This window comes from Mytilus galloprovincialis, chromosome 6, assembly GCF_965363235.1.
Source record: "Mytilus galloprovincialis chromosome 6, xbMytGall1.hap1.1, whole genome shotgun sequence".
In the NCBI taxonomy this organism is placed as follows: Eukaryota; Metazoa; Mollusca; class Bivalvia; order Mytilida; family Mytilidae; genus Mytilus; species Mytilus galloprovincialis.
Genome location: NC_134843.1, coordinates 75,408,862 through 75,429,183, shown reverse-complemented (window position 1 = coordinate 75,429,183; position 20,322 = coordinate 75,408,862). Strand labels below are relative to the sequence as shown.

The 20,322-nt window shown below is 30.9% G+C and overlaps 1 protein-coding gene across 2 annotated transcripts in view; it reads left to right on the top strand.

Annotated features, from left to right (window-relative positions):
• Positions 1–4,443: 4,443 nt before the first annotated feature.
• Positions 4,444–20,322, top strand: part of LOC143080330 (sex peptide receptor-like) — a 69,088-nt gene continuing 53,209 nt past the window's right edge. For both annotated transcript variants that reach the window (XM_076256126.1, XM_076256124.1), the window contains exon 1: positions 4,444–4,814. The gene's annotated coding sequence lies outside the window, so the exon portion shown is untranslated. The remainder of the gene's footprint in view (positions 4,815–20,322) is intronic.

The window sequence follows — 20,322 nt, the reverse complement described above, 5'->3', positions numbered from 1 at the left end:
ATAATACTAACAAGCGACAAACACCTTCTCTAGGTGTAATACCACCAAAAAAAGGTACGTCACATCCGATTGTAATCGAAAATAGGTCGGACAAAATATTCCCTTGAATTTGACAGTTGTAGGTAATTATTTCTAAATTTTATTGCAGTAAAACATTTCTGTTTTATGAACATATGTCTTGGGTATTTCAAATCACCATTATATTTTTTTTTTATTAAGGGTTTCTATTGAATATTTTGTGATTTTGAGGTTACATGGTTACTAAAGCTTGTACACAGGTTAAATAGAAGGAGAAATATGATTGATTAACTTACAGCGATGGTTATTTTCTTATATACAATGAAATGTTATTTGAAATATTTTCTATAGTACTGGACAGGATATAACTTAACTCATGCCATGCTTTTGCTCTTCAACTTTGTACTTGCTTGGCTTCATAAATATTTTGATATGAGCGTCACTGATGAGTCTTATGTAGATGAAACGCGCGTCTGGCGTACTATATTATAATCCTGGTATTTTTGATAACTATTTCTTTATTTAAAACAAATATAAAATTTGCACAATTTTTTGAAAAATGCAAATTTAACAAAGACTCACCTCTAGATTTGACTCAAATGTCTTTTTTTACCTTGTTCTTCAACTCTGTCATTGATTTGATCTTCCAATTGTTTAGATTCAATAGTCACTGAAGAATTGTTCTATATAGATTTAACGCAGGTACACAATAATAAGCCTGGTTTGTATAATGAGTGGCTTCATCTTTTCGTGACATTGACGGAGAATCGGTTTATCTCTTATGCAATAAAATGTTTGATTGCAGTTCGGATTAAGTTCAGCAAAGATAGAGCATTTACTGAAACACTGAGGTTTGAGTTTTACTTCAGATACCGAACGCACAAAACTATGAAAATGCATGATGATTCCAACTAATAAAGGTGTTCCTTTAATTGTTTTTTTTTTCTATGTCGAGTTCCATTTATACTTTTGTTGTTGTAACGCCATTGTTGTTCTTCTGAAAAGTTGTTTTCTTAAATCAATTTTTTATTGAATATAAACTTTCAATAGTGGTGTGGTAATCAGCCTGCGTTCTAAATGTTATGTATGTCATGGAAACATCAGCGAAAATGAGATTTGAACTCCCTTCTTTCAAGCGTTCAAATTAAATTTGAATAAAGTCAGCAATGATAGATAATACTAGATGTATTATATAAGTCTTTCAAATCAAACGTTATTTGTTATCATTAGATATCCTTGGGGGACTTTTGTATATATAAAGGACACTAACAAATACGTATAAAATAGATTTACTTGTTATATTTTGCTCTCAATCATAAAATTACGTCTGCTACCCGCATTAACAATTAAAGTTACCCTTCCGGAGTACCTGAGATTACCCCTAGTTTTTTGGTGGGGTTCGTGTTGTTTATTCTTTAGTTTTCTATGTTGTGTCATGTGTGCTGTTGTTTGTTTGTCTTTTTCATTTTTAGCCATGGCGTTGTCATTTTGTTTTATATTTATGAGTTTGACTGCCAACATACATAGAAACGAACTATTTGATTACAACTGCCACATTCCTGACTTGATACAGGACATTTTATGCATATTTTAAAAACTGTCAAAGTACGGTTTAATTTTCTGAACTTATGTCAAGTACAAGAAAAACAGTTCTGAAAAAACTTTGTTCTTTGATTACAAAATATAGATACGTGTGTCTATACTCCTGGCTTGTAACTAATGTAACCTCTCTCACTTGTTTTGTGCATATTGTAAATATCGTTTGTTGTATTTTTTATCTCTGTACCGATGTAATGGATTGGGTTTCTGAGAATAAAGATATAATATAAGAAAAATGGTAGGTATAATCTGGTTTAATGGCTACCAAATCCCTCCCGCTTTTTGAAGATGTATAATAATATCACTTAAATATCTACACAACGTAGCAGAGTTACAACACAAACACACGCAAGAACATTCATTTAAGGGAAACGAACAAACAAATAACATAAAATTCGACCTAACATGCAAACTGTAGAACAACATCTAACATATTCCATCAATGACAGACATAATTTTATTTTCTTCTGATTGAATACCTTCGAAATATCCCAAAATGATTGTATTTTTGAAACGATTTCAAGATCCACAAAACAAGCGTATCATGCATTCTATGCGTTTGGTTTTTTTTTATGATAACCCTAATAAAAAAATCACAAAAAAACATAAGCCTTTAAGGCTAGTCTGTTTAAAACCTCCAAATATACCACTAAATAAATTAAAATTTTGAGTCTCAAAAATTTTTAAAAATAAATCGATGTTTAAGTTTTGAAGTTGAATGCTTCTGACGTTGAATTCTGATTAAACTTAGATTTTAAAATAATTATGACATCAGAACAAAGCCCTTTATAATGAATTACAATTTACATATATATTATTTGAACAAATTATTCTGTGTTTCTGTTAGTTCTACATAAGGAAACGCATGTATCAATTCAGGAATATGGCAGTAAACTTGTTTTCCATTCGTTTAATGTGTTTGATAATTTGATTTTGAAAGGATCACCTTACTTAAAATGATTAGAAGTATACAAATCGGAATCATGATGACAACTAGATAGAAACATAGTTTTCGTAGATTACAACTTGTTTTATACTATTGATAATTGTTGTGTCCTATATCATTTAATGATATAAACACTGCCAACAATTTTACTCCATCAGATGTGCACTTTAACAGTGATGTTTGAGGCCAACAGATCTAAACATCCAGAACTTATTAAAACATTTAAGAGCTGATAAATCAAACTAGAGGCTCTCAAGAGCCTGTGTCGCTCACCTGACTCTACTTGGGTTTTTGAAATCATATAGAAACAGATAAAATTTGGCTACAAAGTAACAACACTTGGCCAGCACCTCATAAGGAAAGGACTATTCATGCTATGTTTGATTTCATTCAATTCCGTGGTTCTCTAGAAGAAGACTTTTGTATGCATTTCCCATAGGGTCCTATGTTAAACTAAGCCTCCCACTGGCAGTCATCTTGGATAATGGATCGGAGACAAAGTAACAACACTTGGTCAGCACTTCATAAGGAACATTCATGCCATGTTTGGTTTCATTCCATTCAGTGGTTCTCTAGAAGAAGTCATTTGTATGCATTTCCCATAGGGTCCTATGTTAAACTAAGTCCCCCGCTGGCGGCCATCTTTGATGATGGATCGGCTACAAAGTAACTACACTTGGTCAGCACTTCATAAGGAACATTCATGCCATGTTTGGTTTCATTCCCATTCAGGGGTTCTCTAGAAGAAGTTCAAAATGTAAAAAGTTTACGACGACGACGGACGACGGACGACAGACGACGGACGCCAAGTGATGAGAAAAGCTCACCTGGCCCTTCGGGCCAGGTGAGCTAAAAAGGACAAATGTTAAACAAAAGCCGGACAAGGAATCAGCGCTTTGAATGTGGGAGATATATTCCATTATTTAATATTATATCTTAAATATTGAAACAGAAAATATAAAAAAAAGCTAGCTACTGGGCTGGTGATTCCCTCGGAGACTAACTATCCCCAAGCAGAGGAATAGACTTAATGGTAGTGTTAAATATAATATTAACAGTATCGATTTTGATGCACCATATCCGTTTTTCTATAATAAATTTCTCATCAGTCATGCTCAAGGCAAAAAAAAAAACACCACTTTAAAAATAAGCATTTAACGTGTCAAATCTTTAACTTTATCTCTAAAACTTATTTTGCTCTTTATGAACTATTGACACCAACAGTGTGCATATATATGCTAACAGCTGAACATATGTATAATAACTACTTACATCGCCCTAATTGTATAGTAAAGGTAACATGTCAATTGTTTTTTAAAAGAGTTTTCCATTTTAAAGTATGGAACAATTGTGCTGGTATGGAACAATTGTGATAGTCTTCCTACTGATCATTGATTCTACTGAAAGCAAAGTTCATTTATAATAGTAAAAACTTTGCCCTTTCTAATGCATTATATATAGTATTTTGTATTTGACGTTGAGATTATATATATGTTAAGACTTATTTTTCAAATTGTTTCAATTTATTTCAAGGTATTTCCGACTGAATATATTTAACAAAGAAATATTGTAAAAATCAATAGTTTTCCATCAAAATCTATTATCAGATAATTTAAATCTTAACATTATCGGATCAAAAACCTGATAATCTAGATTTTAATTGTCTCACTTTCTCCGTCATTTCAATTCACATATTTTTTTTAATTTCATTTAAAAAAAAATCGCATTGAAATTGCAGACTGTGGTCGATAGCATAATAAATTAAAGTATGTTTGTTTATTGTATGGAAGAACTTTACATTATTATTAAAGCTTCAAGCAAGACGTACATGCATATACCAGATAATTATCTCATACAGAATGTCACTCCATTATACGGAGCGCCATGTAAAACTATAATCCGCTCTAATAACAAATGTTAAATCCTTAAGCAGAGAGAAGCTACCAAACAACAACTTCATCCTACGCAACATAATATATACTGACTTCAAAAGATTCTGGTAGTTTATTAGTTATGGAAACTTTTTCATTGCAGTGTAACGGTACGCTTCGGCCGACAGGCTGAATAACTGATCGATAACAGCGCCTCACACAGCAGAGCATTCAATAGATTTTGTATATAGCGACTGTCACACCGGTAACTGATCAATGTTAGCGAACATGTTATAATGTACCGGGATTAAAGTAATAATACTGATAACAGTGATAGAAAAAGAAAGATAAGAGACGTTAAAAGTTATATTTTATGACAGGTAAGTTTTCTTTCTTTCGTTTGATTGATTATATGTTGGCATTGAATTATCTGAAAAAGAACATATTACAGAATTAATTGTAATAATCATATGCGACAATAATACATATTAAAAGAATTACGAAGTGATATAAAATAATAGGAATACCGCTAATTCGTAAAATATTTTTTTGTATTATTTTTTTTCTTTTATTTAACACAACTAGATCTGTATTTTGAAAAAGAAAACAAAATAGAGTAATTGTTACACTTTCAATCGAAACAATGTTATTACGATTGATATACAATTACTAACATCATTTTGTTTGACCAAAGATCACTTCTGAAGCATGATTTCATCGGTAATCATTATTTATAATAGATGGAAAAGTTCCCTTATCATTTTTTTTCATACTTGCACATAGTAATTGTACACAAACTACTAATAACTGCAGAGTTTAATTTGTTTTCTTATTTTTACTGATTCTTACAAACAATAATAGAATATATAAACAATGCATAACATGAAAAATAACAAAAGAAACTTTTTATCCTTCACTTAAAAAAATAGAAAAACGAAACAGAGAAAATGCAATTTCTAGATTATGCATATTTCATACAAAACTTCTTGAACAATAACATAACTGTATCGAATTATCATGTTTTTTGGCATCAAAGTAGATTTAAATTATGTTTGAATTACCATGTTCCGAATCATTGCTAAATCTTTTAAATAACAGATGGTAAAATTATCAACCAAAATCTAGGTAGAAACTTACACTACAAGGTGAATTTAACATAACTGGAATTAATAGTTTGACTTAGTTAAACGGAGGAAAATGAAACAGTACCTGTCATATTTAATATCTGAACAACCACTGATTATTGTAATATTATGATGGAGAAAAGTCTTGTATTATTAGGTTCGTTCAATGAATTTAAGAAAATATTGCTGTTAGTGCAATCAATAATGTAATCAATGTTTTCTTTTAATTTTTAAGGTGGTTTCTTACACATCAAAACGTCGTATAATCAAGATTTATAACTAAAATGGCGAGTGCTGACATTTTAAAATGCTCCATTGGTTCAATAATGAAAATACATTTTAAATAAAAGAGTCGAATGTCATATTATCAAGATTTATAACTAAAAAGGCGAGTACTGTCATTTTAAAACGTTCAATCGGTTAAATGAAAAATTCATTTCTTAAGAGCCGAATGTCTTTAAATAATTTTTTTTAATTTTTTTTTTTTTAAGTTCTTAAATGTGTGTTGCAAAAATCATCCGAGGTCAGAAATATGAATTGATCAAAATAAACACATTTTCTGCCGTGTCAACTATCTATTCATATTAGCTGATTTTTATATATCTTATTTATATTTTCAATTACATATTTATATTTGTTAATATCAGTCACAGGTGGTATGTTACATCTATAAAACCTATTATTTTTTATATTAGTTATTTTTAAGGTTTAACTTACATTGATTAAAAATCATACGGTTTGTAGCCCCAACATTTATAGTTATCATTGCCTTGTCATCAAGACACTTTTATAACGTGAAAAAAATGTATCAGCAAATTGCGACATTTGTCAAAAGTGTATAACAAAATAGCAGATATTTTAATAACTTATATATAAGTATATTCGTATTGAAAATGAAAACTTGAGAACATTTGATAGGATATATCTTTCCTGATTTGATGGAACTTTCGAAACTTGGAACCATCAATACTCTTCAACTTCGTTCTTCATTTGGCATTTTAACTATTTTGATCGAAATCTTTCTGAATCAGATGATTCTTTTGTAGACGAAACGCGCGTCTGGCGTACAAAACTATAAGTCATGTATCTTTGATATTTTTTATAAGTAAAATACGCAACAGATTAAGATTTCTATGTTGCAAGATAAAAACACAGCAATTACAAAGCTTTTGACATGAGGTTGTTTCGAATGTTCTGTATAATATCGTCATTCCTAAAAGATCTAAATATTCGATCGGTGATTGATTAATATTGGACATATATTTTGTGTTGAAATGACAAAAATTAATTGGGATTATCACCTAAAGAAAATGTTTGTAGTTAAATAAAATGTAGTACATGACCTCCGAATATTGCTACCTGATTTCTGCTTTCTATTTTTGTTGTTGGAGAGGATGGTAAAAGTGTGATTTTTTCTCCCTCAAAATTGTTTCTGACAGATCTACCCTAGATCTATTTCAGGAACAGTTTAAGTCAAGATTTAAGAATATATACTTTTTAATCTAATTATTGTACAAACATGCAATAAACACCCCAAGTCCTCAAATTGTTCTAATGTGTTACAAAAATTTGTATTAAACTTTGTTGACTATATTTGGCCATGTAAGAAATATATATAGCTTAAGCATTTTGTTGTACAAAGGAAGTAATTTTGATAAAAACAACAATTAAAAAAATAGGAAATAACATAACTAGCATACAAAATCGTATAAGTAAATACGTACGATGACCTGTAATACCATCTTCGATCTATTGTCTTTATTGATAGTTTCGTCATAGCTACCATACCGCATACTTGTATTTTGTATACGATGGGGCATTGACCATGTAGACAATGCAATACATAGGTGAATAAATACAAATACATGAAACATTCTATAAGCATTATACATCATTGAACGGATGAGCTTAGTCAAAAAATATCAACATTCCATCAATAATATCGAATGACTTTGTCAATGTACCCTCATCTAATATAAAGAAGTATAAAAGCTTTTATCATATCTCGATTTATCGACTTCATGATTGTTTTCTAGTCTAGAAACACGATTATGAAGTCTGAAACACATTTCCGACACATGAAGGCGAGGAGAAAAACGAGGAATGAAGTGTTCCATTAGCAGGGACAACATTCTCCTTTTAGCTAGTGCTAATAGAATGTTTGGTTTGCAGGCAGTCAATTAAAATATTTATTTAATAGAAGCCCTTTAATATTTGATACTTCTTAATGAAAGTGTTCGTTCCAATGAATAAAAAACACTCTCTCATCTGCACTTACTTAAGCCATTAATTTTCAGGTGGGTCTTTGTACAAATTATATATAATTTTGCGCGTCCGGTTATTGAACAGATGTATTATAGATTATTTTACACTTTGTGTTTTTTCCATGAAACTTGATAACACTTAGCGTTTATACATAATCGTTTTTGATGTGTAACTAATCTCTGTAAGTTACTAGTATAGCTGAAAACGAGGGTTAATTAACACAACACTCATGCAAAACATAGGAAATAAATCTTGTTCTTTATAAAATATATCTGTTCAAATAATTCGTCTTTCAACCTGAGAACTGAACAAATCATTTTTATCGGAAGAAAAAAATTGAAAGCTATCCAAGAATTCATAAAAAAAACCGTATACATGTTTTAAAGAGTGTAGATACAAGTATAAGGGATCACGTAATCGATCAGGTACAATGTCTGATAGGTGATTTGATAGAGAATAATACATGGCAATATCCGTATCATATGCCGTATCATCCCGAGATACCAATATCAGCACGAGGGCCTTTAGGCCCGAGGGATGATATTGGTCGAGGGTGATACGGCGTGTGATACGGATTTTGCTATGTATTATTCTGTTTATCATATATTTTTTAAAACCAAATTAAAATTGTAAAAAAATGCATTTGTGCAGAAACAAACTTCACATAAATTATGACCAAATAAACAATAAAACTTCAGATATTTCTACATCTTATTGTACTATTTTAAATACAAATCGCTCGTCAAGTTACTGGGTAATAATTATTTGGAAAAAAATCGATTTTAGTTGAAATGATAGGACGTTTTTTTTTAATAGAAATCATTTTTTCCCTAAGCCTGAAAATGCAGCAACTGGACGTCATATGTCGAACGTTGACGTCATTTTAATTATGACGTCACGCCAGGTATGCGATACGGATTTTGCTATGCGATACGGGGTATGCGATACGGGGTATGCGATACAGGGTAGGTGATACAGACTGGAAAAAAGAACCTTTATTAGATATACAAAATTGCTGTATTTTGTACTAAATATATGATAAATGTCAATAATCAAGCTACTAATACTGAAGCAGTACATATTTCACTTTTTAATAACAAAAACAAAATTAGAATAAATCAAACAAACAAACAAATACTTCTAATTGTGACAACTTTCATTTCATAGTTCTTAAAGTTTACGAAAATTGAAATGTTTAAAAAGCTAAAAATTTGCTACCCAATGAATTTTTTGCATTTGACAACCTTTTTCGAACTTGCTGGTATTACATGCTCTTCAGTTTCGTATTTTATTGGCCATCTTTTCCTGTTTTTGAACGTCACTTATGATTCTTTTTTAAGAAGAAACGCGCACACAATTTTAAGCCTGTTACCTTTGATGAGTGTTTTTCTTTATTCTTTCTTAAAGACTTGAGACGTGTGGTTTTGACGTCATGCTACACTTTACCTTTCACTCATTGATTTGATTATAATGTGTCTAAATAGTGTATGTCAAGATAATCATCTATGTCCACCGACCTTTGGTAGGAAAACAATTAATTCTAGTCAATCAAATATGGAGCCGTCCTCACCTGCCACGTGCGGGATTCCAACAAACTCAGACGTTGACGGGCAATTGATACAGAAGTTGGACTGCTTATGCCACTCGGCCACCAGTTACAAAATGTACCAGTACGTTCCTCTTATTTAGTTGTCTGTTTGATATCCATTGTAAGGGACTTGTTTACCAATCACACATTATGCTCTCGAAAATGTTACCCATAAAGCATTTATTTGAAATAAAAAGATGTCCCGGATATGCGTGAAATCAACATCATTGTGTACTGTATTGCCTACAGAGCTCAGTTTGGCTTTCTATGGCTCATATATTTTTCAGTATTGTTTCGGTTGTCATTCATGAAAATATTAATCATGATTAACGAGGGAAAAAACATCCTTAGTGAGCTTCCAATACAGACTCTTCATGTCTTAAAAGATTTTTAAAGTCGTTTTTTGTACAAAATGAGAGAATAAACTGTCTGATTCTAGTATCTAATTTCGCTTAATCTTGTGCAAGTAATTTTATTGATAGCCAACAAAGATATCAAGATAATTATAAGAATGTCACGGCAAATGTTAAATTGTAACGATACAAAAGTTTAAACGAATGGAAAAGGGACATGTTATAGATTAAAAGTATTTGAAGAAAAAATATACATTTCTACTTCACAAACGATTATTAGTGAAAATTATTTGAGTTCAAGTGTACCAATTTCATGACGTCATTCTTCTGATAAATGTAAGACTACATATTTTCAAATCAGTACGACCTTTTTGTTATAGAAATATATTGTCTTCTTTCACTTGTCAGTAAACTTGTGCTAAACAGGGGTTTCAATTTAGTTATGGGATTGAGAAGCCACGGTAGAAAGAGGCCAGAAGTGAAACTTTCCGATCTCTCGCGTATGTAAACTTGGAACAACATTATAGGGTTCCGCATGTGGTCTGTTGCAAGGTAATATTTGTACCTATTCTGTTAAAACTGTGATAATACATTTTTTTATTTTTATTTGCTTCCACTTTTTTTGACATTTTTTCAAGGTCAATAGTTAAAAAAAGTTATTGAGGGCATAATTAGATTCCTCCTTTTTGCAGTGTCGATTTGCTAATTTGTCTCTGCCTGCCCTTCTGTAAGTTCAAACGTCTATATGATTTTGTTTGTCCAATCAGTAAATTCATTCAGTAAATTCTGTCCAAAAAAAATTACATAAATTATTTCCTATCAGTTATTATCGGCAGAATTATAGGGTTATTGCATGATTATTGGGGAATATTGTACCGAGTAGAATTTTATATCGCACGAGCTTGAGAGTGCAATATATGTTCTAAGAGGGACCATATTCCCCAATAATCATGCAATAACCCTTTTATTGTATAGCAATATAATATTTGAAAGTAGAAATTGGATTAACCTAAGATTTTGTCGTTGATAACGTCATGAATTTGAAGATTTATTGCACTAGTGCAATATTGGAATTAATTGCACGCTAACGTTTGGTTACTTTCTGTGGGAAATATTATATTGTTATGCAATAATATGAAGTATGTTCCACAGTATCTTGTACTCATATTTTGTTATCCAGATAATCACTGTATATTATCATAACATCAGTCTTATTGATCTATATTAAGATAATTAAACAAGCCGTTCATTTTCATAATTTATATCTTCCTGCTTGTGCCAATTATAACTGACTTAGTGATTTAATCCAACGTGATATTTGAGAATTTTCCAACAGATGTCGTAACGGTCTTAATTAAAAAGATACGCAAATCACATTCTAATATCAGGACCCACTGCAGGGCAGATGGTGAAATTTGATACTCTATGCTCTGTGAAAATCTTCATCTTTGTATTGATATTCAAACAGTCCAAATTATTTCAAAGATACAGATGTGTTCAGGGATGCATTTTTTGCGCATCATCTATAAAGATGAAATGAAGATCTTCGAAGAGTTCCATTTGAATTTTTGTTTCCTCTTCAGGCACTATAATGAGTGTTTGTACGATTGTATGCTTTATTCAAAATATCAAAAGGAAAATCTTCCACTAATTACTCTTTGCAACAGGTCTACATCATCTTCTTAGCCTAATGGCAATTTTATGTGTTTGATTATGCATATGGAATAAAGAGATTCAAAATAGTAGAAAGAGGAAGAAGAACTGGCAACTCACGATGTCACCTGAGTATACATTATATTATACATCCTTGTGACTAGTTATTTGTGTGGTGTCTTATCTTATAAACTTATACTTCTGTATTTATTCCTTTGGTACATGGAAATTATTTGAAGAGCAATTTTATTTTACGTTATGCAACTATGTAGTGGGTAGGGGAGTGAAGTTAGAATATTAACTTAGAAAATAGTAATGCCAAATCACGAATTTTCATGAAAATAAACGCATCCCGCGTCCTGGAAAATGGTCCTTTCACCCTTCTTTTGTTAATCGATTGAATCAGATTTTGATTTTAAAGGGTTGAGTTGAACATTTAAAAATAATCTTTTTTCGGAAAAGCTCGGCAAAATTGTTCGTTATGACTCTAAGTTCTGATTAAAGAATTTTACCTTCCGCGAAAAAAAATCAAAAATCCGTCCAATTTGCTGTATTAGTTTTCTGAAATTGTATTTACCTATAGAAAAGTAAGGTTATTATTGCATTTAGTTAAACACGATAGTATTTCAAATAACAAAACCTTGTGAAATAGTTGATGCTTCTCAAGCATAAGGGGGATAAAGTCTACTGTTTTCAGTTTTTGTATGAGGTGAACTATTCCAAAATATTATGCACTTTCTACGGGACAAGTAAACTGATTTTGGGCATTTCGTCAATTTTTAATATTGTTTCGCTAGACATCGACGACGGAAATTGATTTTTTACATTTTCAGACTATTGTAGACCTAAAGTATTTTGCTCAGAAATAAAAGTACACGTTCTTTTGTATTTATCAATTAATCATCTACAGATGTTATTGACAGAGATTGTCTAGTGGAGGAAACAATTAAAACATGCATAATAAATAACACCATGATACTGTAAAACGCATAAAACGTTATTGCATGAAAATTTACCATAAAAAGGATACCACATACAACGCTGGCATAACCTCAAGATCATATCGCTACATTTTCCATGCATAAAATAAAATTAAACTGTTCTGTACTAGAAAAAAGACTAATATGAGGCGTCCCATATTGACAACGTTATGAATATACCTTCCCTTAGTGATCTATCCATATATAATACCGTTGCACATTGTATTGTAATAGAGATGCAATTCAAATCAAAGCAACGTGTCAAACATACCTTCCCCATGTGATCTGTCCATATAAAATATGGCTGCACGTTGTACTGTGATAGAGATGCAAATCAAATCAAAGCAACGTATTAAATAAAGTGACTTTTTTTATTCCCTCTCCATATGATCTGTCGATATATAATATTGCTGCACGTTGTAATGTGATATAGATTCAAATCAAATAAAAGCCCTATTACAAAGATAATATCAATCCCCATTAAAGTTATCTGTTATATCTCTAATGGCCATAGTTTGAATTTATTGCAAAATTAACTTTTCTTTGGATTGATAAATGCCTCACGAGAGGGTTCACAATGGCTTATATCATTATTATCTTGTCAGTAGTTTCACTTTATCATACACAGATAAAGCTTAGATGAAGATCTGATTGCATCGCATTGCAAGATATGCTCACATGAGTTGAGAAGCTTTATAGTCCCTTAATCTTTTCTCATAGTTTATATTCCTCACGACAGGGTTGCACATTTTTTACTTGAATGATTCTTTTCCTTAGAGTGAAAGAATGAAATTTTAGTTTCTATCTCTTACAAACCAATGTATAGTTTGTTTTCATTTCTAAAGGGAAATTTGGTTCTTGTATTTAGATACGCATTTCAGCTTTTGATAAAAACGTGCTTATAACACACTGATCGCATGCTCATGGCCACAACATGTTTCATTCTAACAATTGAAAACATGTTTTTTTCGAGTCTATTCGTTGTTCACGATACACAAATCACACATGGAGGCAAATACCACAAAAGACACAATATAAGCAGGAAAAACGATACAATGGAACAAGGCCATCGAAAAACTTTCAATCTTTCTATAATCTCGAATTCGGCAACTTGCCTGTACCAAGTCAGGAATATGACAGTTGTTATATATTCGTTTGAAGTGGCTTTTGATTTTGCAAATTGTTATGGACTTTCTGTTTTGAATTCTCCTCCAAGTTCGGTATTTTTGTTATTTTGCCTTTAATATGTTCAATATTTATCAACTGAACTACAAGGAGGATTTGCAATTTATATTTATTCTACACCCATAGCAGAGCTGCTTTTTATCTACATTCTGTGACAAACTCTGTTCGGGTACACGTGTAGACTAATTTGTGTACCAGATCAGAGTTGTTATAGAGTTAGTATTTTCAGCAAGATATATTTAGCTGTCAGCATTTGGAAATAAAGCAAATTCGGTCAGTCATGCCTGTACTCGAGCAGAGTTTAGACATACGCATACGTTAGTTCATTGTTTTCCTCATTTTTAAAATTATGTTTCTACCTAAAATGCGCATTATTTATTTTAGTTCTTTTTTTCTTGTCATTCAATTTGTTTTAAGATGAGGCGGCGCAAAGCAACCAAAAATCATTCATTCAACCAAACAAACAAACAAACCTAAGTTAGTTTATTTTTCAACCTTTTCCGTCTTTCTGGATTCATTTGACGATGATGTTAAATTCGGATATCAGATGATCTATATGTACATTAAAAATAAAAACTAACTACACCGTTGTGGAATGGAGTGAGTTTATTGGAATTTGAAGTAAAAATATAATGCTCTGGTTGATAGCTGTAAATTTGGTGTGTTAAATTGTAATGTCAAATTGGTTGGTGTTTCATGATATCTGTTTAAGAATTACCTAAGGTTGCCTAAGGTTGAAGTTAAGGAATATAATGCATAGTTTTGTTGTCGTTTTTTCTGGTATCTTCAACAATGTAGGCCTCTATAGTACTTTGATTCTAAATTCATAAAGGATTATACAATTTAGTTTGCAGAAAAATTATAATGAAACAAATGCATTCCTAATGGAATGATTTTTTTTTTTATATACTTAAAAAAAGAGCACATTTTCGCTCAACGTATTTTTTTTAATAGCTGCTTCGACAAAAAACAAAGCATTTGTTATACGAGAATATAACTTTATGTCACCTAATGAAAGCATTACTGGGAGTTTTATTATAAATTGTCACAATCAATTTGTTTGGTGTACTTTCATACGAATGGAAAATAAACATTTAAATTCATACATTGATTGCTTTGTAGCGTTTTTAGAACTCATTCTTTGATTTATATTTTAAACATGTTGAAACTTTTTGTTCCTAAAAGCTTTCAGATATGTTTGAAAGCTTAGTAGTTGTTTATTTGCCATTAAAAACCAATCTAAGCACACTTATTATTTTATGCTGTGAAGTTATTTGGTAGATGGCACCTCAACCAGCTAATCCGATTACAGTTTCTGCGTGGTTATAGCTTATCAAATAAAATCAATACCTTTAGTTTTGGAATGAATTTTTATTTCCGTTTGACAGAAACCGTTCAGGATTAGAGCCTTCTAATTCAATCGAATTTACTAATGCAATATGCTAGGAAGAACAAAACAGAATAGAAATAATAATTTATCTTTTTCTATATGTTTGTTTCCTTGATATGGTGTAAAAAGGTTTTTTCTAATAAAAACGATTTGTAATAGAATTAATGACTACGAACTTTGAATTTGGAAGTGATATGTCTTCTTCTTAACATTTTCAAAAGCGGAGAATTTGACAAGATCAATATTAGAATATAGCAATCCAATTGGTAATTAAAAAAGAAATAACTCTTTAACTATGAATTTATTGATGTCATTTGAAAAGAAAAAACAAGATATAAGTGATTCAAATAAAAATACACAACACAGAAGTATATAAACTAAAGCACATGATATCTTGCAAGACATAATGTAGGAATGTTACAATTCATAAGGTGACTTTCGTACACTTTAGGATATCGCGATAACTAACAAGAACAATAATCGAATCATCATATTTTAGGTTACAAGAGCGCAATTATTGTGCATTTTCCATAGGGTACCACACGTGTTCCGTATTTTTTTTCTCGAAGACTACACAAACTAGGGAAAATCGGGTGGCAGTTCCTGTTAGTACAAATGCCAGTGTTGCATTACAACCAAAAAAAAATATAGGGTCATGCGGCTCAAATTGACTTAAAATGCAGTTGAAAAAATTCGTCTACTTTTTTCGCTTAATGAAAAAGGCATATTTTTAATGGCTCCGACGTGCAGAAATTGAAGATATTTTCTATACTTTGTAAAATGTGAATATGATTTTCGGCAATTTTTAAACCTAATTGGATAAGCTTTCGATTAAATGTAATTCCAATCCTGTATCAACCAATCAGAAGCCGTATAGGATTCTATTCTGAGTACCATCTTGGGGTAAAAAACTTGCCGGTAAAATGTAAACAAATAATTGCGCTCTTGTAACCTTTAGTAATATCCTACGTGCTTTTGTTTTATGTGACCAAACTTACTATTTGGATTTGGATGCCTTAAGATACAGGTTTGTCCTACCATCTTTTATAGTTAGTTATCCCTAAAACTGCTGGTTTACTTTTATTAGACCCTGGTATGTATGATAAATCTTTTGTTTTATGTGACCAAACTTACTATTTGGATTTGGATGCCTTAAGATACTGGTTTGTCCTACCATTTTTTATAGTTAGTAATTCCTATATTGTTTGCTTTTATTAGACCCAGGTGTGTATGATAAATCTTTTTCAATCTTCCTATAAATTTGGTTGTCATCAAAGTAACTAGACTATGGTTTTGCATTTATATATCTATGCAAGAACTTGTAAATCATATGACATTATGGATAAACCTTCTCGCGCTTGAGATTTACGTTTACACAATTTACATTTCTCAATAAAAAAAAAAACGGTGTCTGAAAGTGTAAAACATTAAATTTCAGTTAATTTAAGTAAAAAAATGCAATTTTTATTTTTTTTGCTCTATGATTTAAAGATCATAACATACAAATATAAAATTGTTTACGTTATGAGACGGTCTTGCAATGCGATATTTTAACGTTTTCATTTGTTTTTGATTTGATTAAAGTACATTAAATGTAAAATGCACAATGAATACAATTCTATTTTTTTATTTCCTCCACAACATTTATTGATATATTCTAATAGATTTCACACGGTTTTAGTTTTGGTATACTTATACTTAAAACAGGAATTATGCCCTTTAATTAGCCTCATGTACATTATAGTAAATTTAAGTAAAAAATGCAATTTTGATTATTAATTTTTTTGCTCTATGATTTAAAGATCATAACATACAAACATAAAATTTTTTACGTTATGAGAGGGTTTTTCAATGCGCTAATAACGTTTTCGTTTGTTTTTGATTTGATTAAAGTACATTAAATGTAAAATGCGCAAGGAATACAATTCTATTTTTTATTTCCTCCACAACAGTTATTGAGATATTCTAATAGATTTCACACGGTTTTATGTTTTGGTATACTTATACTTAAAACAGGAATTATGCCCTTTAATTAGCCTCATGTACATTATATGTAATTTAGAAGCTATGATTAAAAGGGTTTTGTAATTAGTAATTTTATTTTGCGTTGAATCTCCTGTCTCTTTGCTATTTAGAGTAGTTGGAAATCTCCTCAATATTTGTGGTAATGAATGTATTTAACTCCAAGTGTAATGAATAACTTAGGCTCACAAATAGATAATTGCGTGACTGCTATACTTTCAATTTGTATTTGTTATACCTTTAATTACTAAAACAAGGAAGCTTCGTGGTTATTTTATTTTATGATTCCGCAGACGTTTTGTAGAAATCTATGTTTTCCTTCTAGATACTTTGTGTTTATATAAATTTGTTAATTTATTGTTGGTTTTACGTTTTTTAACGTTGTCGAAATAGCTTTATACATTATCGTATGGTCTGTATTGCATATGCGGTATCTTTAACTTTGTAGGAAATCCTCTGTATCGAAAAAAGCATCTGTAACAGAGTTTATACTTCAGGCTTCAAAAGTAAACTAAGAATCATGTTACGATCTGTAAACAATAGGAGTACATATTTAACACGAGCCCTAAGTTGCAACTTATACGCAATAGTATCGCTAGAAAATACATATAACAATTTCAATATATAAAAGAAAATGACTTAAAAAAAGACGTGTTTATTAAAGTACATGTGAAAAGTAAAATCACAAAAAACTGAACTCCGAGGAAAATTCAAAAAGGATAGTCCCTAATCAAAAGGCAAAATCAAAAGCTCAAACACACCAAACGAAAAGATAACAACAGAAAGTGATATACATTTAAGTTTACAATTAAATTGAAGGATAATCTCCCTCTTCATTGAACTACATGGATATATAGTCATGTATATATAAAAAGGCGATTTTTAAATTACAACAAAATGATATCAATTTTCCATTTTCATATTTCATCGAGTGTCTCGATAAAGATTAATCAAAAACCTGTAAAACGTTATCATGGATGCTCCACAGACACGATGAGTTTCCTACAAAATTAATTAAAGAATAAGATTTTGTCCTTTGGTGCACTTCAGACTCGATGAGTTTCAATTTGTGCCAATATAGTGCCTTTTATATTCTTTATTTTTGTTTCACTGTTCTAAAAACAGAATAAAGATCGCACATTGATTACATTTTGAAATATCAAACGTAAAATAATATGGATCATCATAAATTTGTTTTCTTACCGACATCAACTGGTGGTTTGCCTCTATTTGTTATAGTTTTCTTATTTTTCTGCTGTCAAATTTGATTTTTGCTCTTTGTTTTACGCACCTAATTTTGTTGAGACTTCTAACGCTCGTTGCATTGTATTATAAATGAAAGGAGTGTATAATATTTTCGAATGAAAAGGGATGTGTAGTGTGTTACGAATGAAAGGGGATTAGTGTTATCAATGAAAGGGGGTTTAAAGTTTGTTACGAGTTAAAGGGGATGTAAAGTTTGCACGAATGAAATATAAAAAAAAGATGTGGTATGATTGCCAATGAGACAACTATCCACAAAAGACCAAAATGACACAGACATTAACAACTATAGGTCACCGTACGGTCTCTAACAATGAGAGTTGATATATAGTGTGTTACGAATGAAGCGGGGTAGTGTTATTTTAAAATTCCTGGATTAACACAATAGGTACATATGTGCATGTACATACACTGTCTGGAACTATAGAATAACGTTATTGTACTACCTAAGAAACCGGTTAAAGGCTTGGTGAATCTCCTTTTTCTACATGCTGATAAAGATCGTATAAGTAAATCTTACAATTTACTTCATATTTCTCTATATTTCTTCTGAGAAGTTACATATATATCAGGAAACTATCCAAAGATATGAATATCGTCAGATTGTTACCCTTATTACATAAATAAAAAAGGACAACTCTAAATCATATAAAAATTGAAAACTGTGTGTACTTGGTTTAATCTATAATACATGACGTCACATCCGCCAGAAAACATTGCATATATATAAAAACCTTTTCATTAATAGAATAAACAGAATGTAAAATTCTAGTGAAATTGAATCGATGAATAAATCTTTTTGAAATTAAAAGCATCAGTCGATTGAACGAAACTTCAATATGACATAAAAGTACAATTCGTAGATGAACAAAGAAGAAAAATAGTTAAATGTTTTTTCTTCAAAAGATAACATAGAACTAGATGGACCTATAGAAATCATTTTCTATATCTACTCAAATTAATTGTATACATAGGCCTGGATGAAAGCTCTTCATACTTTGTATATTTTTTTTTTCAAACGTTTTTTTTTTTCTTTACAGCTCGTGTTGTTATTTTCTGTTTCTATTTAAAAAAAAAATAAAAGGAAGATACCAGGTTTATGGTTTAGTCCGCCATAATTGAGTTTGGTCTACAAAAGACCCATCAGTAACGCTAAAACAAAATACAGTACGAGAATTAAGGGCCGGCAATTCCGAAAAGGGTTTTACCAAATTAAGCTAAGATAGATTATTCCTTATTTTTCGAAGAATTTAAAGTGTGTATATCAGTGATACATTTGTGATTCATGTCAACGCAGAAGTGCTGACTAAGTTACTGGGCTGATGATACCCTCGAGGACCCGAAAAGGACTATTTAACAAAGGATTTAATATATGCAATCGATACATATCTTAAGTTACTGGACCATGCACCCGCAAATCAAAACAGTATTATTGGCTTACATATACAGTTGCCTTCTTAGTCTTTAAAATACACCAATCTTATTAAAATAAGTTCTCATCACTTGCTCCTCGATTTTTTTATATGTCGCCGTGTGAGATCTTAATCCACCCGATTGATAACCATGTCTCAGGTCAAATTTGCTGAACTTTGACCGACCAATCAGCGTCTTGAAAGGCATTCACAATTAACCAATCAAAAAAGGGCTCTCATACCGTTATCGGTATCACAAAAAAAAAATGGCAGCGCCCAGGGTAGAAGATGTTTTGATTGATGTGTTGCCAAATTTCGGCATAGATAGTCTAAAGACGGAGCAAAAACTAATATTGGAATGTTAAGCTCATACATATCTTTCTCGGTGTATTTAATTGACACGATGCCATCTCAATATTTTGTTAGTGTGTTAATTTAATACTTTTATATGATTTAGTTCATGAAAAGAACATTGCATGGAGGCTGCCATATTTGTTATTTTACATTCGGAACAACTCTAGACACCACGATAACGTCTATGCCAATTAAATAACCAAAGACTCTGAAGCAGCATCGTTAATTGGCTACAGCAAATTTGACCTTAGACATGGTTATCAATCGGGTGTATTAAGATCTCACACGGCGACATATAA